The sequence below is a fragment of the Magallana gigas genome, chromosome 4 (genome assembly GCF_963853765.1).
Source record: "Magallana gigas chromosome 4, xbMagGiga1.1, whole genome shotgun sequence".
In the NCBI taxonomy this organism is placed as follows: domain Eukaryota; kingdom Metazoa; phylum Mollusca; class Bivalvia; order Ostreida; family Ostreidae; genus Magallana; species Magallana gigas.
Window position 1 is genome coordinate 37748833 of NC_088856.1, and position 26396 is coordinate 37775228.

The window sequence follows — 26396 nt, forward strand, 5'->3', positions numbered from 1 at the left end:
ATTCTTTTTTTATACAAGGGATGTGTAACAAAATAGCCCTTGTTACATGTAATTATATAATCGAACACTGGTGATTGGACTTTATATTTACCTATTATTATATAATCGAACACTGGTGATTGGACTTTATATTTTACGTATCCTATAACTTTGACTATACTGATTGAAGTTACATATTATTCTTTGAACTATTGTGAATTAACTTATCATTTTATTTCAGAATCAGTATAGAATGCTTTCGTAAAGTAAATACCTTTATTTAATGTATATTCCATGTAAATTGAATCACGATAATTCTGTGTCCATCAAAGACTTTATTGCTTTAAAGGAAGGTCAGAGAGAGAGCCAATAGCTACCATGTTTACATATTTATGGGGTGTATTGTTTTGAGGTGATGATCCTTTAATGACCGTAATTAAATCCTTGCTGGTCAGTATGTCTCCAATTTGGACATTATGTTCCCGATTTGTACACAAATATCCTGAGGGGGTAAAGTTTGATATAAACTAAATAATTACATACATCATTCGGCTAATCGAAGTCAATTAGCCCTTTGATCGGCTCAGGTAGATGACAGTAATTGGTCACGATACAGTGACCCTCCCACTAGTAAATATCTGTCGTAACCTTGATTGACCCTAAGTACACTGATTAGGGGCGGGTTCTTGACTGACCAGCTTGACGCCATCTTGGAGCATCATAGTAACAAGGTGGTGGCGCCCTCTTAATGGGCTTTTCAACACCCAATGAACACTTGTATTACTTTGATAGTTGTTTTCCCCAAATAGTATAAAACTTCCAACTTCTCGCAAGTTAGGTTAATTCCGACGCTCTTTCGAACTCTCAACATCTCTCTCTGACTTCCCCGAATTGGGACTGTGTATCTAGTTTGCTTTTTGTCGAATAAAACCACTATACGATCACTTAAGACTTTTACTTAACGTGTGCACTACTTACGTAAGATACGCGTGGTAGTGTTATACGGGCTGATTGGTGCCGTGACCAGGATTTGTACCTTCTTTAAAAGACTTTGGATTTTGGGATCTATCTAACCAGTCACGGTAAGACAATTTTATTATTCTTTACTGTCCTGTTTTGTAAGTCCGAGTCTCATCTACTCTTGATTTATTCTTATTTATTCTATTATTCTTTTGGGTATTTATTGTCTGGTAAACATGACTGAAGGTTTAGAACAAGCCACAAATATTGTTGCTGGTAAGCTGATACAGCAAGGGTTTACTGAACTTAGTACGACAGTGAATGAGAAACTCAAACAAATTAAAATCGCCATTAAAAAGCAAGAAATCATAATTGATACACCTCCTTTTTCGGGGAAGCCGTCGGAATTCCGGGCTTGGATAAATGCAATAAACAAAGCTTTGGTCTTAAATCCCCATTTGACAGATGATGAAAAAGTCCGTCTTGCTCTAAGACATAGTAGGGGGGATGTAAGTGACTATATCGGCCTGTACATTGAACAGCGCGTGCATGACCAAACTGTAGAAAGGGGATGGGGACACCTGAAAAACCAACTAATATTAAGATTTGGGGAATGTAGTGACAAACATCACGCATATGCATCCCTGTTCAAAATTAAACAAAAACCTGACGAAAATGTCCAGGTGTACAGCACTCGACTCTCTCGACTGGCCCTCGATGCATTTGACAGCCTTGACCCTCCTGAGGTACAGCGCCAGTTGGTACAATTATTCATTGACGGTATGTCCGACGATCACATGAAAATCAAAATCATGCATCAAAAGCCGACTACGCTGACGGCTGCCGCGGATAGCGCGCTTTCAATACAGAACTTTCATACCGAGGTTAAAATGCGGTTAGGGAAAGAGTTTGTCCCGACGCGAGATCCGGAAGAGGTGGTATTTCCCAGGCTCAGACCTGTCGCGCCTGATCCGCCTAACCCTATCCCAACTTTAAATCCTCAAAACCCCATCCCTGCCCCTCGCACTATTTTGCCTATGGAAATAGGTCACATGCGGTATAGAAGAAGGCCCAGAACTGAACAATTTGAGAATGCATGCTTTAATTGTCAAAGAGAAGGTCACATAGCTCGAAATTGCCCCGAAAGACCAGGACAGCCCCAAGCTCGAAAACGTCCCACCCCGAAAAACCGTTTAAACTAGAAACCCTCCGTCGCAATGAGGCCGGCGGCGGAGGAGGAAAGGTAAGAGTAGGAGAACTAAGTAATCAATCACCTGCCAAGAAGTTAAAATCAGCTTTCATTAATTTTGCTGGTAGTCCAAATTCTTGTTTAATTAAAGTTCAGAACCAGAAACTTAGGGCTTTAGTGGCTACTGGAGCAGAGGTGAGTCTTATCAAACGGAAAATTTACGATTCACTAAAATACAAACCAGAATTACAAAGAAAAGGGTTAAATGTAATGGGTGTGGATGGTTCCCCACTAGACATAGATGGAGTAGCTAGAATTTCTTTTATTATTGGCGGAAATAGTGTTGTACAATATTTTTATGTAACGTGCTCAATGTCCAGAAATGTTATCCTTGGGCGTGATTGGTTGCTTAGTAATGGTGTTAGGTTGTATTTTGACCTAAAATCTTTAAGAATTAAGAATGCGTATGTACCCCTGGAGGAGGATGTGCACATCTCCTCTGTAGAAAAAGGTACGAATTGCAGACTAGCCTCACTGCAAATTAATGATACTATCGTACCATTGGATGATGATTTGTGCATATCCTCCCTGCTACGAACCACGGGTAAAGTTAAAATAAAACCACTGAAGTATGTCTTGGAATCCCCCATGCAGAACAAGAAAATCCAGCTGTGGGCAATGTGTATGGCTGGGTATGACTGTACCGTAGAATATATTGCGGGTACAGAAAACTCTTGTGCTGACCTCCTCTCTCGGATAGATCACTCACTACTGACTGATGACTCTGATATTTGCACAGAGACGGGACCGGATGTAAGCGACAAGACGTACGAGATCGGAGTCCTTGATTCTTCTAATTTTCGTCCTAATTTTCGTACTAAGGATCATATGGACTCCACAATCGAAGACGTAGGGCCAGAAGCTCTCAATGACAAGTTCCGAGACGAAAGGACGGACTCCTCCGATGAGGATGACATACCACTGGCCGAACTACAGAGTCGAATAAGACATAGGGAGGAACGTTTAGATGATAGGCTAGATGAACGTAGTGACCAGATAAAACTTGACCCCGACGACATTGAGACCGATGAGACTTTGCATAATGACGTTGAACCACTGACAGACGAGCAACTCAGGGGGGATGATATAAGGTCAAATTCGGACGAAGACATGTCAATTGGGGAGGTCAAGGTCAAGAGGCCCAAATCAAAAAGCATAAAGGCTAAGGGTCTCTTGAAAGCACTGTATCAATTTTTGTAAACTCGTATATACCCTCTCCACGTGGATTTTAAAATCCGGACGATATTTACGTCTTTAGGTCATAATGACTGACTTAAGCGTGGGAATAGCTAGATACATGGTTGCAGCTTTGTAAGTAAGATAAATTTGGTTTTTTTTTGTTTTATTATAGATGGGACACAGCCACTATTTGAGATTTCTGGCTGTCCTGCTGCAGCAGGTACAGCCCCAACCGGAAGAGGAACCACTAGAACAACCAACGTGGGAAGAGCAAGTGGAGGCCTTTTTAAATAGCACGTGTTCACACTCTAGGGTCCGGAAATTACAAACGATGGCCGTCTTAAGCGAGACGACAGGATGGCTCGAAGGACAGGGGATCGATATACTTTTGATCCCTGTAGCGGAACGGATTCGGGGGTACAATGCTGTCGCCTGGATGGCAGCTCAACAAGGGCCCCGCCTTCAACTGAAGCCAGCTGTCGAACGGGCCCTTCTTTTCAGTGGTCACAAAATCTGGCAGGAAAAGGCCTACTACTTGTACCAGGACTTTTCGGACTCCGAAGAAGACCTAGATTTTAATAATAACAACAAAGAGGTACGTTGGGGTTTTTACCCAACTCCTCCTTCACCCACCTCGGGCGGCCCAGAGATTGTGCCCCTACTCGAAGGAGGGGAGTGGGACGACCTCGACCTCGACCAAGTTGATTAAATTCCTTTTTCCTTTTTACTATTTGATAGTATGTAGTCAATAAAGGCTATATAATCCTAAACTTTTCTTGTTTGTTCTTATTTGTACGGTATGATTTCGACTTCGACAAATAAGGGTTACCTTTCGACAAATAAGGAAAACAATAGGATTTCGACATATAAGGAATTATTCTAAGTAAGGCCACATTGTCTTTTCAGGGAGAATATGTGGGTTCCTATTTGCCCCCTGGTTAGGATGTGCTTCCTGGTTGGATCCTTGGTTCCGTGGACTACAACGGGAATTTTATTACGGGAAAATGTCGTATTTAGAAAGATAAATGAAATTTCACCTACTCGCAGTCAATGGTCGGTAGCGATGGTAGAGACCTTTGATAATTACGATGAAATTATCTCTCAGTTGTATGTCCAACTAAATCGGACTCGTCTCTTTGCTGCTGCCTTGAGTAAATATTATTTTCTTAAACGGAATAAGGAACATTTTAAAAAGATAACCGATAGCGCCCAACTTGAAATTGATAATGTGGAAGTTGTCTATCAAAGGATTCGGAACTTGTTGCATAATGTAAGGTACCTCACGAACGATAATAACAATCGACGTAAACGGGGATTGTTACCTTTTGTGGGATCTGCCCTATCTTTCTTGTTTGGTACTGTTTCGGAAGGGGACTTGAACGAAATTAGAAATCAAATTGGAGCCTTGATAAGAAATCAGCAACGCATTTCTCATGTTGTTCAGAAAAGCCTAACTGTTATTAAAGAAAATAGGGGACTAATTTCAGAAAATCGACAGTCAATCAACCATTTGATACTGGATCTTAGCGTACTTGCCTCTAAGCTAGACAATGTCACTGAACTTATTGAAAGACGCGTGTCAGAAAACGAGCATTTCTATGCCATGTACTCCCAGTTAGATATCGCGGTGGAAGAAATAAAGTTAATCATTGGAGATGTAAGGTCAAGTTTGAATCATTTCTTTTCTAAATTAAATATGTTGGCCTTGGGACGCTTAAGCCCAGCAGTTATTTCCCCGCGTGATTTAAAAGAAGTCCTTCTTGACATTAAAAGCAAATTGCCACCCACCGTTAAACTCCCTAATAATCCTGAAATCGATATTTGGGTTTTCTATAAATATCTTGAATGTTCCACTATTGTTGAAAATGATCATTTGTTAATCATTGTTCACATCCCTCTTTTGGACGGATATTCTAAGTTTGAAGTATACCAAGTTTACAATCTACCTGTTCCTATAGTGACCACTTCTTCCGTCCCCGCTGCGGAACAACCGCTTTCTCCTAATTCCAATGATAAGAATTTTGTTGCAAGATACGCGCTTGAAAATGAAATGCTAGCAATCAATTCAGACCGAACCCAGTATGTCCTATTAACTTCACACGAATTAGATAAGTGTACCAATGTCGTCAAAGATTTTTGTACCATTAAGAGTCCCCTTTATCCCGTACATTTGAGTAAAACCTGCTTAGTGGCCCTCTTTATGGAAAAGGCAAATGCAATAAAAACGTTTTGTGAAAAAGTAGTTCATGTGAGTAATTTGCCGCTGGCGCAGTATATTAGCGATGGTCAGTGGGCTGTGTCGACAGTCCAAGAGTTGAAATTTTCTCAAGTCTGCCCGACAAGTGAACGCGGTACAGAGACCACGATTCGTTCTGTAAAGCCTCCGGTTGGCGTGCTGCGTTTACCGATGTCATGTCGAGCTGTACACGGTCAAATAACCTTATCCCCATATTTTCGCCGAGAAACAACTGTCAAATTCCCTGAAAACCACCTCAATATTACAATTGTACACACCCTCAACACCAAAAATATTTGGGAAAAATTTCACCGAACCTTACCAAACTTTACCTATTCTACTTATCCTTTTAAATTAAACAAAATTAAACACATTGAAATGGATGATTTGCAAAATGAGCTAAAGTACATGTATTTTCCACCTGAAGAAAAGTTTTACTTACCCCATTGGTCTTTTCCTTTCATAGGGATTTTGGGTATCTTACTCATTGTCGTATGTTTAATTGGTATTAAATGTCGTAAACGAATCAAGAGTAGAATAATTGGGCTCTGGAATGCAAAGGGGGATAGTGGGGAATATAAGATGTCTGTACTGCCGACGTATGCAGCGGTCAAGACCCAAGGTGGTGACATTCCTGCAGTATCCACTGCACCGCCTGCAGAGATTGAACCTACTGCGACCTTGCTACCTCAACAATCTCCAGAGACGCTCAGGATGACTGCTGAACACGGGCCTATCTATCCAAACCTACCAAGATTTGAACTGATTACAAGCCGGGCCTCATCTTTAATTGGGTCAGCTCCGACATCTACTACTGAATAAGGCAAATTAGGACATCTCCGGTTTACCGGACATGGGATGTATTGGGCACGTCTCATGTAAATCAACGGCCTTATTTTTATTTGACCTGATCTAGACTGGACTTTCCTAAAGGACTTTCCGTGGGTATATGCTACCTTACCCATAGCCAATAACTTTTAAATCCTTGTTACAGCAAACTACAATCATGTATAGTGACGCAGATGAGGGAAATGGAATATGTTAAACATTCCAATGATGACGGAAGGATGAATTACCTTCTACTTTTTGTGTATATTGTGTATAATCACAACCAGAGCCGAGGAAATACCGATGATTCTAGAAGTATCCACTTTCTAGTATCACTTCGACGATGTTACCGATGACACCGACTACGACGAACCTACACCAAACCTGTGTTTCGTTTCCGATGAATCCGGAAGTGTCATACGCTATTCGATGAATTCTCCGATAATACCGGACGCTGAACTCTATACAGACTTTTCTGTGTAAAAAGACTGTTTTGTGTAAAGAGACTCTTTTGTGTATAGAGACTTTTTTTGTGTAAAGAGACTCTTTTGTGTATCGAGACTGTGCTTAAAAAGTTGCAGTGTATTGAGCAACTTTTTCCCGATGTGGTGGAGGTGTGTAACAAAATAGCCCTTGTTACATGTAATTATATAATCGAACACTGGTGATTGGACTTTATATTTACCTATTATTATATAATCGAACACTGGTGATTGGACTTTATATTTTACGTATCCTATAACTTTGACTATACTGATTGAAGTTACATATTATTCTTTGAACTATTGTGAATTAACTTATCATTTTATTTCAGAATCAGTATAGAATGCTTTCGTAAAGTAAATACCTTTATTTAATGTATATTCCATGTAAATTGAATCACGATAATTCTGTGTCCATCAAAGACTTTATTGCTTTAAAGGAAGGTCAGAGAGAGAGCCAATAGCTACCATGTTTACATATTTATGGGGTGTATTGTTTTGAGGTGATGATCCTTTAATGACCGTAATTAAATCCTTGCTGGTCAGTATGTCTCCAATTTGGACATTATGTTCCCGATTTGTACACAAATATCCTGAGGGGGTAAAGTTTGATATAAACTAAATAATTACATACATCATTCGGCTAATCGAAGTCAATTAGCCCTTTGATCGGCTCAGGTAGATGACAGTAATTGGTCACGATACAGTGACCCTCCCACTAGTAAATATCTGTCGTAACCTTGATTGACCCTAAGTACACTGATTAGGGGCGGGTTCTTGACTGACCAGCTTGACGCCATCTTGGAGCATCATAGTAACAAGGTGGTGGCGCCCTCTTAATGGGCTTTTCAACACCCAATGAACACTTGTATTACTTTGATAGTTGTTTTCCCCAAATAGTATAAAACTTCCAACTTCTCGCAAGTTAGGTTAATTCCGACGCTCTTTCGAACTCTCAACATCTCTCTCTGACTTCCCCGAATTGGGACTGTGTATCTAGTTTGCTTTTTGTCGAATAAAACCACTATACGATCACTTAAGACTTTTACTTAACGTGTGCACTACTTACGTAAGATACGCGTGGTAGTGTTATAGATGTCAAAGAGTGCACTTCGAGTATTCAACTATTGCTCGCTCACGACGATCATCGACATAAATTTCTTGGCCGACCATTTTTTATAAAGTGAAAAAGAAAATCGGCTACGAATGAAGTAAACAGATTTCATTCTTTTCTGAATTTTTGTTCCATGTAATACCTTGTTCCATAGATGTTCCATCGTGTCCTTGGCTAAATAGATAATTAATCTCTTGATTTTGTAGATTAATTATTGTTCTTATTACAGTGCACTTTAAGACTCTTCTAACCCGTTATAAATTGGAATATATGAGTTTAATCATATCAATAATCATCTCAAGGCGTTCGTTTTTACAATCATTAATCATTAATTGTTTCATTAGGAACGGTACAATGACTTACAAGTATATTGGAAAATGGCACATTTGATTTGATATTGAGCTCATTCAAGGGTAAGCGCCAAAATCAAAAAAAAAATAAAGATAACTAGAGACATTTGCTAACGGACATTTAGATAAAATACTTTTTCACTTTAATTTAAGTCAAGTACACTGTACCTTCAGTACACAACATCATAAGTTTTTAAATCTTACTGAGTTTTAAGATACGGTGTATGTGACAGTGGCATTATTTATTTGAAAAGGACACACGGTTTCAAATAAATCAAGGAATACTCGGTTTACCTGAACTTTTTTTTTTTATTTTTCAACGATTGATAAGCAAGTTCTACAACTTACAATGAAGCGCATTGAAGTGGTAAAAATGTTCGTTTGAATGGAATATTCTAAACTTTGTATCGAACGTCAATTGTTACATAGGACATGCCCATTTATTTTATAACAAGGAAAACAGTATTAGTAACAAATGAATGTTTCTGAACCGCTCATCTTCTAAACAACACAAGCAGGGCTGCGGACCGAAATGTGGACACAAGCTGAATCCCGATATTTTCTGCGTATATGTTTTCCATGCCCCGCGCATATCCCAGTCCCCTCAACAAGCTGCGAACACAGCAACAAATGCAGAAGATCGAAGAAGACGAAGAACGTAGCCTACCCCTCTAAAACGAAAAACTGAAACATGTGCATATATGTTGTAAAAAAAACTTTTCTTTATTTGCAATACAGTACATTTACAGGAAGTTCAAAACACAAAGTCACTAAAAATTTCTTATATTGAACAATATCACTGTTTCTGAACATAGTTGGAAAGAAAGAAAGAAAAGAAAGAAAGAAAGGAAGTTTGTGTTTTTGTTTTTGTGTATAATGTGCGTGTGTGAAATTCATGCTTGTGTTGTTTAGAAGAGGGGCGGTTCTGAAGCATTGTGACAAATACTGTTTTCCTCGTTTCAAAAGAAATGGGTGTGTCTTATGTAACAATTGACGTTCGATACAAAGTTTAGAGTATTCCATTCAAACGAACATTTTTACCACTTCAGTGTGCTTCATTGTATATTAATATAGCCGGTACTCGGTTATCGCTCGACTCAAGACCCCAATTAATCGACTTAACTAACCGAGTAGAACTGATATCCCTTATTTATATCCACCCAGTAAATTAAAAAATTACAATATGTCACAGGGTTCATGAGTTTCACGATTAAGACACACAGATGCTAGAGTACAGGACCCCCCCCCCCGCCCCTTCCCCCACACGAGTATAGACCAATTTCTTTCTCATTCAATTTATGATAAATTTCTAGAATAATTCATACACTCAATTTGAAAAATAACCTTTTTAGTAGATCGATTATTCCCTTCACTTAACATCAGCATATTGTAATACATTTACTGGGTAATACGGATTTTTTTTTTCACCGACAAATTGCCTTAATTTGAATTGATCAATCTAAACTCAACGAAAGAAAGGGTATATACGCCAAACTATCGCAACAAAGAAAAGATCACAAATTTTGCGAAATAATTCACTGTATGCTTGACAAAGACTGAGACTTAGCATTCCCTTTTTCTTAACAATTGTCATAATTTAATAATAATCAGTGGATAGGTGGAAACACGAAAGACATGCCTTAATTAATAAAATGATAGTTTGACAATGTGCAACAAAAAGAAATAGCAATCGTGTCTACTACTTGTTTAACTACAAACAATAACTATGATCTTGGGACAATGGAAAAAAAATAATTAATAAAGACGAGATTGCTTTCCTTCGGGAATGTAGGTCCTGTCCTCAAACACCTGTCTTTTTAGGTAAAGGGCTTCATGGATAGTTTGGACATCATAACCATGCCAACTGCTGTCGAAGTAGAAAAAAAGAAGATTTTTTTTAAAGATTTAATAAGTTTTATTCCCCCTTAGCTCTGAACCCCTTAATACACAATGAACACATGAACACAATATAGCCAAAAGTCTTAATGGTCATCATAATAATGAATTTAGATTTTCTCCAATATTAACGGGAGTAGATAAGAATATTTTCTAAGATTTAAAACATTTTCACTTTATCGGCATATTGGCCACGACGTATGGCATTTAACCCTGACCCAGCGGCCACGGATTTCACAATTTAGGTAGATGGTTCAATAAACACAACCATGCAATTAGTTATTTTCAAACTTATATAGGATAGTTTCTCTACGATTATTTACCTTTTCACTATACGGCCATATTTGCTCCGCCCTAAGGTCAGAACCCTGACCAAGGGTCCATTTTCACGGTTTTGATTGAGGGTTTCATGGACATTAATATACACATGCATTTAGTTTTTCTCATGCCGGGAGTAGAAAAAGAAGATATAATTTTTAATTTGGCATATATTTGCAGTAAAGGCCTCACTTATTAATAAGGCTCTAGGGAAAGTAAGTTAATAAATTTCACAATTTATAGTAATCCAATATTAGAATCTTCACACCAAAAAATAGCAAAAAAAAAGTGGCTGTGAAGTTTTTCGGAAGCTACAAATTGTTAACGGATGATAAACGACGCATAATGGTTGACGAAGAACAATGGCAATAGGTCACGCAAGTGGCTTAGGTGATCAGAAAACCAAACAGTGCACTTTAAAAAAAAATGTTTGGGTATTTTTGTAATTTGACGTTGCGTCGATTTCTTTTATCAATTTTTTTTTTTTCATTGCGTACTTGTTTGGCAAATCTTCTGTTTTTATTTCAGCTGATTGTTTGCTAATGTGCAGTGTGCAGTTTTAATTAAAAAACAAACAAAACAATACAAAACAATACAAAAAAAAAACAGAAAAAAAAACCAAAACCAATAACAACATTTACTTCGACGAGAATACTAAATACGTAATAGACGTTCAATCTATTTGCAAAAGAAAAATTGATTGACATTATATTCAATAATAGAAGTGCAATGCAAGTGAGATCAGACTATAGGCATTGAAACATAAAGATAATTTACTTTATCTTTTTTTTTACTTCTTTTGACCCTGGCTATTGTACAGACATGTACATTGTAGTTAATATACGAAAAGTATAAAACAAGGTTATTTTCATGTACGAAACTGCGCATATTTTGTCGGATTAAGTTTAAGAAATGCTTTGTTAATAACCGTTTGAATCGTCCTAATTTTTTTTTTATATGTAACACTAGATGTGCTATTTTAAAGTAACATTTATGATTCGGTCAGCATTTTGCTTCCCGCACAGTACAGCTAAATATCGCATTATCCTTATATAAGTATATGATGACCAGCTGTGACATAAAAGTACAACGAATATAACGACCGACATTAAATTAATTGAAGCTTTGTAAAATAGGACAGACACGCTTAAGCCAGATTTGTATGTATTGAACTATTTTTTTGATATTTTTTGTGTTTTAACTTTTTAGGCCATGCTTTTCGTAATTAATCTCTCTCTCTCTCTCTCTCTCTCTCTCTCTCTCTCTCTCTCTCTCTCTCTCTCTCTCTCTGATATCGGGCATGATTCTTGATAACTTTTTTTCTTATTCTGAAGCGTTTTCTTAATTATTTATTGTAAATATAGTCTAAAGCAAAACCTTATTATTGAAATGTCACAAAATACCTTTTGAAAATAATTATTGATATTTTTGGTGGAAATTTCACAAATATATTCAAAAATAATATTTCTGACTAATCACATTTATTAAATTAAATGCATTTCATTTTAGTGCTTTGATACCATTTATTCATGAGAACTGACTTTTGACTGAAAAATTTATTAACTGGATTTTTAAATCAGAGCAGATTTTGTTTCATACCTATTGGTTTGAATTAACTAATTGACTAGGACATGACTTAAAAGAAAGTGAAATGGAACCTAGTTTCTTTAATTCTTTTTTCAGCTGCTGCGAACTGATTATGAAATATTAATGATTTACCTTTTTGATCCTAATGAAAGAGTAATTGAAAATTCAGAGAGAGAGAGAGAGAGAGAGAGAGAGAGAGAGAGAGAGAGAGAACATTACTTGAATTTAATGCGGTTTGAAGTGTTTAATTTTAACTTTATGTGAAATATTCACAGCTGATTTTAATTTTTGTAAAGCTTGTTGCTTTATGTAGTTATCCAATTTGATTAATGTATTTTTTTTCTTTATTTTAGATCGAACTGAAAGGGGCAAACGTTTGAAAAAATGAACACGTTTATCTTCACTGCGACGTTCATTTTACTTTCAACCGTTGTCAATCAAGGTGTTGTAAAATTTTTATCTCTTGTTTCTCCTGTCATTGTCTTTCTTTAACTTGTTTCTTTGTGGATAGTGTTTTTTTTTTTATTTATTTTTTTTTACTTTTACGGCATAAACATTTGCAAAATAATATTATCATTTTAGGAATATCCAATCCTGCTATAGGTTTCAGCGCGATTTTATCCCAGAATACTTATCTGGAAAACGACCATGCAATAGTATATGACAATGTCGTTACAAATGTTAGAAACGGCTATAATAGATGGTCAGGGCACTTTGCTGCTCCAAGAAAAGGGCTATATGTCTTTACCTGCTCAGTAAGAGCCAACAGCAAAGTCGGGATAACTGTTGTAATTGTACACAATGGCCGTCCGGTTCTGAGGATCGCTTCATCTGTTTATTCACCAGAAACTGGCTCAGGATCGGTGACATTGATTTTGAAGAAAGGAGATAATGTATGGGTTAAACGCCTCGGTCATGGAAGACATATAGAAAAACATTACAACTACTTTTCTGGATACCTTATTTCTGCGGAAATATGAATACTTCAATGTCTCGGTCTGTGTTTTCGTCTAATAAACAGAACACACAATGTTGCTCGTTTTTGAGTGTTTTATTTTTTCACCCTAGAATCTAAACAATAATTAAAATAGGACTGGCCAGTCTCGTATCAGACCGCTCAAGAACTCTTGCTTCAAAATTTATTTTGTAAGGATAAGAAATTTTGGCGACTGCATTTGAACGCCAGCAATGGTTTATGCGACGCTAGGTTTCTAAATGACATTACCAGTTATTGGTATTCTCAATTTGAATAATTTTTTTCCATACCTTTATAAGAAGCTCAATTTATCTCAAATATATCAATACTGTCTAATACGACAATAACCATTCAGCCCTATGTTGTGACCATTACAACATTTAGATTATTGAGAATAAATATTTGTACATCACAACATTTTTATTCTCAATAATCTAAATTTTGTAAAGGACAGTAGTATAAGCAGAGTTAAAGAACAAAATGTTTGGTATGAACTTTATGAATAACAATCTCCATCTTAATGATGTTTGAGGGAAGGGTGATTATAAAAGAGGTTGTACAATTCCCATTTATTTTCCTTGTTAAAATTATCTGGTTATGTATACATGTACCTATGCGAAAAATACGGTTATTCCTCATTGGTTCAAGGAAGAATTTTTTTTTTTTATTTCAACTTAGATATTTCATATATTAATTGTTTACATAAAGTTGATTAATTCTAACGAACAATTTTTAACAAAATCTAACGGCAATATTGCAAAGTAGAGCTATATAACTTTGACTGAAGCAGATTTACGGAATAAGACACACAAAAAAAACAACCAAAAAAAAAAATAAAAATAAAAAAGGCAAAGTCGCATGGGCCCCATCGCTTATTAGAGCGACAATAGCGATAATAATATCATCCTAATGGAGGAATCATAAACAAAATAGCTGAACAGTGTAGAAGTTTATACCCTGAATAAAAAGATTTTAATTTTTCTCCAGACGTTCTTATGTAACAAAAACATAAAACTCATCTTGTAATATGATGTTGTCATATTCAAATCAAATATTGAGAATTGCCGGTTCAAACAACTGAGAATCAACAACATGTTAAGATGCTTGCATATATGTTAATATATCTTATTTTAACATTTTAAGTTTCGAGAAATGAAAATAAAAATATCTTATGCAAAATGGACCCCGGAGGTGGTCACACTCTACCACTGAATATCATAATTATGACAAAAGTGATTTTTCACTATGGGAGGATGCTTACAAAAAGAGTATTGTTTTTTAAAACAAACATCTAAAAGGAATCACTTTAAAGATTATTTTAAACATTCGCAACCCCCCACCCCATTGTCGCCCACCCAACCCATGGGGATCATGATTTGAACAAACATCAATTAACACTACCTAAGAATGCTTCCACATATGTTTTCACCAGTCTTGGCTCATGGTTTTCGAGAAGAAGGCTTTAAGATTTTTCATTATATATTCGTATGCGAACATTTTACCACCTCCATTGTGGCCCTTCTTTACCCCCGGGATCATGATTTAAACTAATTTAAACAAGCATTCTGAAAGTATTGCATAAGCAATACACGTCCCCTACCGGTTTGTATTATTCTATGAAAGCTTCCAAGCACACAACTATTTCAGAGCTATTGTAAACGAGATGTCATGCTTTAATCAAAGATAAAAGAACAGAGGAAATTAAAACTATATAGTTGATATAGAAATTAATTAGGAAATAGGTAAAATAATACTCTTTATTTCATCTCCTGTAATTTCGCCAAGTCTATTCTGTATTCGCTGGTAAAAATTTGTGAAAACAATGCACTGTTATGCACAATATCATTTCTTACCGTCTTCTGTACCCCGAATCAAACCAAACAGTTAAACAGCCCAACCCGACAACGAACCCAATTGTAATAATAATACAAAAAAAACCATGCCGATTAAATTTACAACACAATGCTTGACACTATTTTATAGAATTTATTCGTTTGTTAGAAATGATAAAAGGAATGGTACAGGAAAAGGAATGGTACAAGTAACGCACAGTATACTGACTACATACTGACATCGTTTATTCAGTTACACACCGAACCCGATAACGAACCCGAACATTAAAAAATTGGAATATAAAAAATTAATTTTCTCGAAAATATGTCAATCAGACGCTACAAGTGTAAACTTGATCTGTAGTTTGACATTTTGAAGCTGTTCAGCAAGTTTCATATTATTCCTCAAATGCATAAACAAAAAAAGTGTGGAAAACTGAAGTGGGACAGACAGACGGACTGACGGACGGACGGACAGACGGACTGACGGACGCAGAGGAAAGCTATAGTCCCCTCCGGTGAAACCGGTAGGGGACTAATAAGACTATATAGGTAGCATTCTACTACTAATAATTTTAAACAAAATATTCATTTATACTTTTCCGTTAATGTATGACATTTATTTTTCTTCGCTATAAAACTGCACGATAGCCTTCAATGATTTAACTTAATGCGTCATTTTGAAGCATATGACGTCATGTTTTGTAGTACAGCGAGAACGACATCTCGTTTATTTTTCAGTGTGTACGATATAACGGACATCAAAATTGTAAGTAATAGCATTTGTTGTTTTTAATTAAAAGATTAGTATAAGTTAATTTTACTAATAAATAGATTAATAATTACTTTCGAGGTTTGTAATATACTGTGATGTCATAATGCACATTTCCCGTACGTTTTGTCTGAACGGAGTTTATTGACAGCCTTAACTGTGCTGCGTAATAATCCTATCTGAAAATGCTACCAAACAAGATTCGGCCGTTCTGGCGTAATAGTTTTTTAGAAGAAGTTTTTAAAAGAATATTTATTCATTACTATGTGAACATTTGACCGCTCATTGTGTCAACATCCTACATGTATACCCTGCAGGCTTGGGGTAATGCTAAATGTAATGGTAATGCATTTCAATGCATTACATGTTTTCAAAGTAATGCTAGTAATGTGTAATGCCACAAAATTAGCATTACTAGTAATGGTAATGTAATTCATTACTTTCCAAAATCTAGTGTAATGCTGGCATTACACGGCATTACTTTGCATTACTATGCTTATTTATGCATGTTCACTTTAAAATATGTGATAAATAAATGATTAGCTGAAATTGTGTTTGATTAAAATTATTTAAAAGAAGAAAAAAATAATTCTTGAGATAAAAATGCTTTAGTTGTATTATAAAAATGTTTTTTAAATAAAGTTCATTTTTAAATTTTTAATATTACTAGATATATAACAACACAATTCCATAACATTTTTAATAGTGTTGTTATTAAGAGTTTAAAATCATTTAATTTACTCTAATTAGTTTTCACTTCATTAAAGAATGTGTCAACAACACACACTATGCCCCCAGGATACTCTAAGTATCAAAACAATCTATTGTTATAAGAAGCGCTACACCCCAATCCCCTTCCCTTGGCTATGTCCCAATAAAATAGAGGACAGACACGCACCTTTAATTTAAAAACAAAATGAATGCACTGTCCATCCATGTTGAAAATCAAAATCACTTCCAAAAGTATAATATATAAATTATTATTATAACCCATTTGAAAATAATTTCTCTCTCTCTCTCTCTCTCTCTCTCTCTCTCTCTCTCTCTCTCTCTCTCTGTTGTATATAAAGAACATTAGTTTGCACCGATAGAAAATACAAGATTCATGTAATTTTCTATTATTGCACTTTATATATATCCTAAGATAAAGATTGCCCCAAAAAATCTTTCAGTCCCAGCTTTCACTGCTCCTGTAGAACGTTTATTTAGTATAGCTGGGAAGATTTTCAAACCTAACAGGATGCAGTTAAAAGATGAACCCTTTGAAACTTTGATGATCATAAAGTGCAACAGCAATCTTTTGCCTTAAAGTGTCCTCAGTATAAAGAAATCTGATTAAAAAATATTAAGAAATATTACTGGGAAAACCCTCTGTTTATAAATTAATACAATTAAGGGTCCAAAATTATAATTATTTGTGTAATCTGGGGAAATATCTGTTTAGCTTTAAATAACCGCAACATTATTCCATAATTTGTTTTTTGTTATGCATGTTCTTCTGTGTCTCTTTTTATATCTGACATTATACCATGTCAAATGTCTATAAATATCTATTTACTTTTGTAAGATGTTGTTCATAATGCCACAAGATGATTATATATTGAGCAAATGAAGAAAGAATCTTGTATAGTCATTGAATTTGAACCTGATACTGAACATGAACCTGTAGATATGTTAAAGAGTGTTTTATTATATGAAACATTTGCAACAACTTTTATTTAGCTTAACTTTTTTAAAACAAAGTAATGGTAATGGTAATGCATTACTTTACTCAAGTAATGGTAATGTAATGCATTACTTCAATAAAATCAAGTAATGGTAATGGTAATTTAATGCCCAAATTCATGAAGTAATGGTAATGTAATGCATTACTTTACAATGTAATTCGCCCCAAGCCTGATACCCTGGTATCATGATTGACTTGAACAAACTTTAATCTAAACTACCTTAGGGTGCTTTCATCCAAGATCTAGCTGTTCTGGTCACATGGCTTTTAAAAAGAAAACCTAAGTATAAATGTTACATTAAAAGTTTAAAATTTATCAATTTAAACTTAACTATAACAAAGGGGGGTAAACTGTTATAGTTAAGTTTAAATTGATAAATTTTAAACTTTTAATGTAACAGTAACATGAATCAGCAATTCATGATATTTCACCGTTCGATTAATTGAAAAATTGAATCAGCAATTCATGATATTTCACTGTTCGATTAATTGACAAATGTTGTTATTTGAAATAGAAATTTGTGCGTTTATGACCTTTAATTACGTATCAAAATTTAATAATTGAAATTAGTTTTAATTAATTTATTTCGTTTAGTGCGATGAAATATCTCATACATTCTTTTAACTTAAAATGGTATTCTTACATTTAGACTAATTTTCACTCCCAAGGTTTACTCGCACATCTTATGTAACTTATACATGTAGAATGCCATTTTACATCAAAGAATTTTTGACAGGCTGTTAGGTAGTAATGTAAACATTTCGTTTTTCGGTTTCTTTGGAAATAAATTCTTCGGCGCATTAGCTTGACACTTCGAAATTCCACGTAGATAAACTTATTTATTTTGTTTCGGCTTCAAGTTAATCCTGTCTTTGTTACAGGTCTTCTTTGCGGAAATGCGAGTAATTGTTGTAACACCTTTTTGGCTTAGCTAACAGTGTCAAGCATCAAAGAAATTTTGCCGAAATTGGGCGTTAACGTTTTTAAAATGAGTTACCTGATTGGTCAATTTCAAGTTCGTAGAGTGACCGCGTTGGTAAGTGATTTTTACGAAATCACTTTCCAACTTGCGGTAATCAAATAAAGACAGTTTTTATTTTAATTTACGGATTTTATTTTGATTCAATCAGGTGCTGTGGAAGCAAGTTTATTGCAATTAGACACAGGTTAATCCTTGAGCTAATTTCCCCAAACAAACATCACGACGATGAAAACCAGTGTGTGACATAAATACCAACACATTTTCCAATAGGGATGCCAATTAGTACTCAACTATCGCTCGGTACTACCAATCATCGACTACAAATTTCTTAGTAGATTAATCGTTATTATTATTATTTTTTAAAGATTTTGACCAATTGCTTTATATTTGTAATTCAAAATGCCGATATTGTAAACTATAATCGGATCCACCTTTTTCAATCCTGAACGCCTCATTGTTTTCGTACGTAAAAGCATTTACAGCGTCAACTCTAAACCGGTTTAAGTATATGATTTAAAGAGAAATAATTCTCGTGTCCAATATCAACCAGTAAACATGCCTCCGAAATCTGAAGTTTGGAATTACTTTAAAAAGGACTCATGATGAAAAAAACTGTCAAATGTAAGTTATGTGATTCTGAACTCCCATTCTGTAGCGGAACGACAAACTGCCGTCGTCCGTTAATCCAGTCGAATTCACTGAAAACTTCTTGTAAAACTTTTCTTGTACATACAAGTTCCCCAACAAAACTACGTAGCACAGAGCCTGAAAAATAACAGTTGCTATAACACACATGATATTCAGAGACTGTCTCCCTTTAAATGCTGTAAATGAAGAAGGCCTAAAGGATTATTTTTGAAAATTCCCTCTTGAAACACAGCAAGATCGCGAATCATACAACTCTATGATAAAAAAGGACTAGGCTACATATTTCAGTAAACAAACTAGATTATGTGTACTTGCAACCGACACATGGACTTCCAGAACAACAGAGAATTACATCACAACAATGAAACACCAACTAACTTATGAATGGAATATGGAAAGTTATGTACGCGAGCAATGCCCGAAAGTTACACGGTTGTAAATTTGGCATAAAATCTCAAAGCTGTTTTGAACGAATTTCATCTGATCGGCAAAGTCAAAGTATGTGTTAAATTCATGACAATGCACGTGATATGGAATGCACAGGTTCCCTTTGTCCGGAATGGAGTGATCTTGGCTGTTTTGGTCACACATTGCAAAATTGTTTGAAACCAGCACTAGACACTCAAACACTTTCCAGGTTACATGCACAATTCAGAAAATTAGTCGGTCATTTTAAACATTCCACAACTGCAACTGCAGAGCTACACAAACGCCAAAATATGTTCGATGTTCCAAACCATGATCTTATACAAGATTTATCGACCCACTGAGATTCCTCTCAACAAATGATGGAACACCTAATAGAACAAGCGCAGACTTATCATGGATATGCTCCTTAACCAAAAATGTACAAAAAAGAACGATTTAACCCTGCTTCTTAAGGATCATGAATGGGAAATGTTGTCCAACATGTCCAACGTGTTAACCCCTTGATGACAAAGCATTTTAAGCATTTCTGAAACTTTTCACATCAGTTATTTTTATGTCATTTTCTATCAGCAATTTTTGTGGATATATATATATATATATATATATATATATATATATATATATATATATATATATATATATATACACACACAAAAGTGTAAAAATATTATAAAAGAAAAAAAGCAACACTAACTGCAGAATTTTAACAATGAAAGCGCTTTTGTTTTGCAGTTAGTGTTGCTTTATATATATATATATATATATATATATATATATATATATATATATATATATATATATATATATATATATATCTGAAAAGGTACATCTTCAAATTTCTGAAAATGATAATAAATATTTTCAGAGTAACCGTGGCAACGATCTATGCCCGAATATTTTTTTTTATTTTTCACTTTTTATTAAATACAATACTTTTGGTTCTTCAAAATAAATGAAAATTATAATTTGATTTTAAAACTTATTTTTATTTTCTACTTCAAATGTTTTAGTCCAATTTTACCTATTTTTATTTCATTTTTGCTAAATTTTATCAATTTTATTGACCATATAATTGTTATTGCTAGCGCTCTCGAGCGCTAGCAACTACGTTAGTCTTTTTCACTGGAATACGCATGCTCTACTCCATAGCAGGGGATTCTGGGAATACTGTACTACTGTAGATAAACTGTACCACGTGAATTTCGTTTTATCATCTTCACATGAAGTTTAACGTTTTATTGTAAATGTCAAAAAGTAACAGTAGCTTAGGTCTTATAATGCAAAGTTATTTTAAATATTAAGATAAATAGCTAGCTTTATCTTAACTACCTTCAAGCTCGGAAAACAACCTCGGATATGTTTTCCGAGCTTGCCGGATAGGCCCGAGAAGATACGATTGCTACAAAACAGTACCAATGGTTCTTGAAAATTTTCACCTCGAAATTGAAATTACAGTGGAAACATAATAATTAAGGCACAAGTCAACACCGTACACCCATCTGCAATCCCTATTGTTAATTAATCGATTCATAAATTTAAACCAATGTTTTAGAAATCTGCTTCTGTGTTTTATGACGGCTACAGCGCTAGCTCACCAATCTTTTTAAAAGATAAGCTTGTAATGATCATAGGCATGCAAATAGATGTAGACACACTGAGTTCCACAAATCTCAACACACGGATACAAACGGAACATACACAAATTTCACAACACGGACAAAAACGGATAAACACACAAAATAAGCCAGGTAACGGCACACTCCCCGCCTGTGGTCCAACATTGCAAAAATCATTCTTACGGTACAAACAACAGAACAGTCTCTGTGACTCGTCTCACATATGTAACGACACGGCCACTTTGACGACACGTAATTCGATTTTACGCACTCGTCCGTCTTTACTCGGGAAGACACGCTGTACGTTACCCATCGGCCATTCATTTCTGGGAGAGTCTTGGTCTTCCAATAGTATGACGTCGCCTTCGGCAAGGTTGTTTCGAGGGTCTATCCATTTCCGTCTAGACTGCAACAACTGTCGATATTGGTAATGCCAGTTTTTCCAGAATTGGTTAGCCAAGATCTGGACATATTTCCAATGAGATTTATTCATGTCCTTAATATCGAAATGTTTAAAAGTTCCAACGTCCAATTCGTCCTCTGTGTTAATAAAGTGTATGGAGATAACACCAAGGTAGAGATGAGTCTGTTGATACAGGTACTATAGGTCGGCAGTTTATGATTGCTGCAACTTCCGCCATAAGGATGTTCAATACGTCACACTCCTCCCATATGGGAAGAATAGGGAAGGTTGACGATCCAAGTACATCCATTGTTGGTAAGAACATTTTTCATCTATAAACTTTCTACATTGACTGCAGCAATCCCTAGAGCATCTGTGCTACAAACCAAATGTGTCCCTCTATCAGAACGGAATTCTGCTACTCTTCCCTGGAGGGCTACATATCTTCTCAAAGCATTATTAAAATTGGGGATGACATATCTTCTACTAGTTCAATATGCACGGCACGACATGTTAGGCATGTGAATAAAATTCCCCAACGGTTACTGTTCACTGATCCGCCCCTTGTCTTACGTGTAGTGATCTGCCATGGTCCAAAGGCATCAACGCCTACATAGGTAAATGGAGGGGGTGGTTTTGTACGACATTCTGGAAGATATCCCATCTTCTGATGTTCTAATTCACGTCTAAGTTTTCTTCAGATTACACACGATTGTATGATTGATGAGATTAATCTTTTCCCTCCAATTACCAAATATTCAGATGAACGAACAAGTCCGTCAAATGTCTCCTCTGGTGTTTAATAGTTTCATGACATTGTTGAACAAGAAGGCGAGCTAGGTGGGTTGTATCATAACGGAAATTCTTAAGAAATTGGTTAAAGTACATGCGTTAGATAGATAGCGTATGTTTATTTATGTTCATGGAGAAATGTGTTATTAAGTCCAGTGATGAGCCTGTCGACGCCGGGTCAGAAATCTAAATAAAACTCTACTTCTGACCACGGTGCGTCAGATCATTAGTATGCACTTGATCGCATTTACTTATTAGGAGGAGAATGTTGTAGCGCAGTGTCCGTGCGTATAAAATTGGGGTGCGGGAAACACGGCTCTCCAGTAGTCATCTGGAAGCTGTCTTTCTGCCTCCTCTTTTATACAGGTAAGATAAATTATAACGCTTGCGCGCATTCTCAAAAGTAAAGTTAATAGATTCAGAGGGTTCAACTAATATTTTATTTTCAGAGATTTTTGTAATAAATATTAATGTTGATAAATTTCATTGTAATTAATATTGATATTTATTGTTAAAATGTCATATTAAATTAATAAAAGAGTAGTCATCTGGAAGCTGTCTTTCTGCCTCCTCTTTTATACAGACTGGGACACGGGCTACTCCCCATGTAGAGGAGGAGACATTCCGGAAACACCTTGGCTAGGGCACCCGCCAAGTGTGGGGATGTTGGAACAAAGATCTCGAGGATCTAAATAAATTAATTATCATAACAGTCCATATAACCCCAAGTCGACTTTTATAAAATAGACTGGAGGAATTATGATATAGAAATGGACGTTATGATAGTTGTCCCATGGATGATGATTGGACCATGTTCATTGGATAGAGCATCTCCAGTACGAACTCTTCCGCAATTCACCCAAACTCCTTGCCTCAACGCTCTAGACTTGCAATAATTATTTCTAAATGTTAATATCACAATTCTTGAATTGGTAGGTAAATACAGTAAAACTCGTTTAGTATGAACGCGGATATAGCGAATTCTGTGATAAAGCGAAGTGAATTTAAATCCCGGTAAAATTCTTGACAAATCTTTGCAAAATTTTATGGTTTAAACGAATTCGGATGTGACAAATTTACGGATATAGCGAACTGATTTAAGTCTTTTAGAGGTGAATAATAAGAAATGTTAACACTTTATACATCACTACCATTTAACGTAATATTTTGAATCAATTTTCATATAATATTTTCAATTCACAATCCGAAAAGTAAAAGTATCAAAGTAATGTATTTTCATTTTGGGGGTAACCGGAAGTGTGACATCGTCTGCTAGTCTATATAAGGCCTGTAAGCTCAACAATGGCAATAAAAAGACGAGAGTTGTCATTGCTAGAAAGAAATGCGATTGTTGAGTTACATAGACCGGGTATCAAGGGGACACAGATTGCTTAGCAAACAGGGCATCCACTACCAACTGTGTATGGAGTTTTGAGACGTTTGAAAGACCGACGAAGTGAAGAAAACCAATGTCGAAGTGGGAAGCCATCTTTGTTGTCAGAGAGGGAAACTTGGATCTGTCGTAAAAGCAAACGGAAGGCACCCCCAATAAAATATGTGTGCAATATTTAATGAGTTAAGACCTCAAATTGTGTCAAAACGAACAATTTAGAGAAAAATATACGAGGAAAAGTTCGACAAGTGTGTTGTACAAAAAAGTATCCAAATTCGTGCGAAGAACGTGAAAAAGCGACTTGCATGGTGTAAATTGAACAGATAGGGAACTGTAAATGAGCACTGGAGTAGAGTTATATTAAGTGACGAGTGTAAGGTGTAAGTGGGTGTGAACAAACGTGTTTTAGTTTGGAGACGACCAGGAGAACAATGAGCACCCCCTTGTTTGAATCCCGGTCACGGAGCACGCATCAGTTTAATGATATGGGGGTGTATTACCTACGAAGGTATGGGAACCATAACAATTGTGAATGGTAACATCAATGCTGCAAATTATATAGATATAATTGAAAACAACGTCTGGCCAGTTATTGCTCGCCATTTCCCAAATAATAACTACATATACTGTACCAAGATGACAACGCATCTGTCCATCGAGACCGATTTGTTAAAGAATATATTGATCTAAGCCAAATTATTTGTATGGAATGACCAGCCCAAAGTCCAGATCTTAACAAAATAAAAACGTGTGGCGAAAACTAAAAATTGAACTAAAATTGAACTGCAAAAAAAAAAAAGCTCATAGTATCACAAGTGTTGCTAGAGGAGGCAATTCGGAACATCTGGATGGAGATCGACGTGAATTTCATTACAAATCTTTACAATTCAATCCCAATGCGCATCCAACCGTAATTCAGGCAAAAGGAAACATTACAAAGTATAAGGTAAGTCATTTAACTTTTATTTACAGTTTGACGTGGGATAGAAAGTCCAATTCGCTTCACGTCTCGGCACAGCCGCCATTTTGGAATTATCTTCAGTTTTGGCACGCGTCTGTAAATCCATTGGTTCCTAGGAATTCGCTATAACCGAGTTTTACTTTAAACAATAATAAAATATTGAGAAAAAAACCCCACCAACTCTGACATGAAATGAAAAAATATTTTATTATCTGGTATATATTGGAAAATTACATGGCACAAAGTTATTTCTTATCATTTGCTTGTCAAGTCTATAAAATGTATCAATTTTGTAAAACACTATAGCGATACAACTCATACATTTGCCGACTATGCATGATAAAAAATTCCTTCACCACCACCAAAAGAAAACTGTAGTAAAAATCAAATAAAAATAGACAAGGAAATACCGTATATCCGGGGTTTTTTTTCGCGTGTCCCAAAAATTGCAGAAATGGGAATTATGTGTAGCATTTTTAATTCGCACCATTCATTTGTTGCGATTTAAAAAAGTTTCTTATAGAAAAAATTAGAGAATAAAATTTCTGCGTATTCGAAGTTTGCAATTGAAAAGACATTGCGATAAAAGCGAAAATGAGATCATCGCAAAAATTATCGCAAAAATTACCGGATATACGTTATAGCGTTATGATTGAATCTATATGAAAACTTCAAAAACAACTGCCACAGTTAGTTTCAGTCTTTGAACGTGATTTCTCTCCTGGCAGTGTGGTATGTCACAGTTAAGTTATGACTCTACGATTGATTCGGTCTAGTAACTCACTTAATAATCGGAACCAAGTTGATGTTTACGAAATAAGAACTCATTCCTTGGGTATTATGAGGTGATAATTTCTGTCGGGGCATGATCAAATCCAAAATAATCCCTAGGGGCTTTATAATATATTCCTTATGACTTATATTTGTATATTTTTTAGCAATTGTACGCTTAAACATTAAAATAATGCGTATGAAAACCCCGCTGGCGACCCAACAATTTGTATTGGACTGTGAAGTACAAAACCGATTTGTAGTGTTATCACAGACAAAAACACTAAAAAATGTAAATATTGGAGAATATTAAACAAAGTAATGTTACACATAAGTATATGTACTATAAAAATTGAGATTATGAACATTTTCACTATCAAAATGGAATTATATATACCTGTATAAATTCACTTTATAAAACTTCACTTCCACCCCGGCTGGGGTTATATACACAATACCTGCGGGACCTACTATTCTAGTAGTGAGCGGCTAGTGCGTTAACACAATGGCAATGTAGATAAGAAAATTTCTTGCTTTGAATTCGCAGTTTCGATGACGAACGTAACCTAGCGCCACTTACAGTGTAATACTATGGGGGTTTTTAAATAGAGAGGGAATGCAGTTAAAAAAATGACGATCAAAGAGGACCGCGCCTTGTAATACATATTGCATATTAATACATAAACATATGAAGAGCACAAACATTGCCTTATTTATGCCGTTAAGAAAATGGAACATGGTGAAATCTATTTGTTTTGACGCATATCTCAATTCACTGGAGGCCTAAATTATAACGGAACTCAAAATCTTCTTTTAAACTCGATATGACAATATTCTCTTTCAATTTGTTAAAAAATTGTTCTAACTCATTGTGGGAGATATAGCATTTAATGAGAATTCCTCGCTTTATCACCGA

The 26396-nt window shown here is 35.5% G+C and overlaps 1 long non-coding RNA gene across 1 annotated transcript; it reads left to right on the plus strand.

The window, feature by feature from the left end:
* The first annotated feature begins 11619 nt into the window (after positions 1 to 11619).
* Positions 11620 to 13198, plus strand: LOC117682943 (uncharacterized). The gene is made up of 3 exons (XR_004597156.2): positions 11620 to 11751; positions 12532 to 12620; positions 12761 to 13198. It is a non-coding gene; the product is annotated as an uncharacterized lncRNA (long non-coding RNA).
* Positions 13199 to 26396: the final 13198 nt, after the last annotated feature.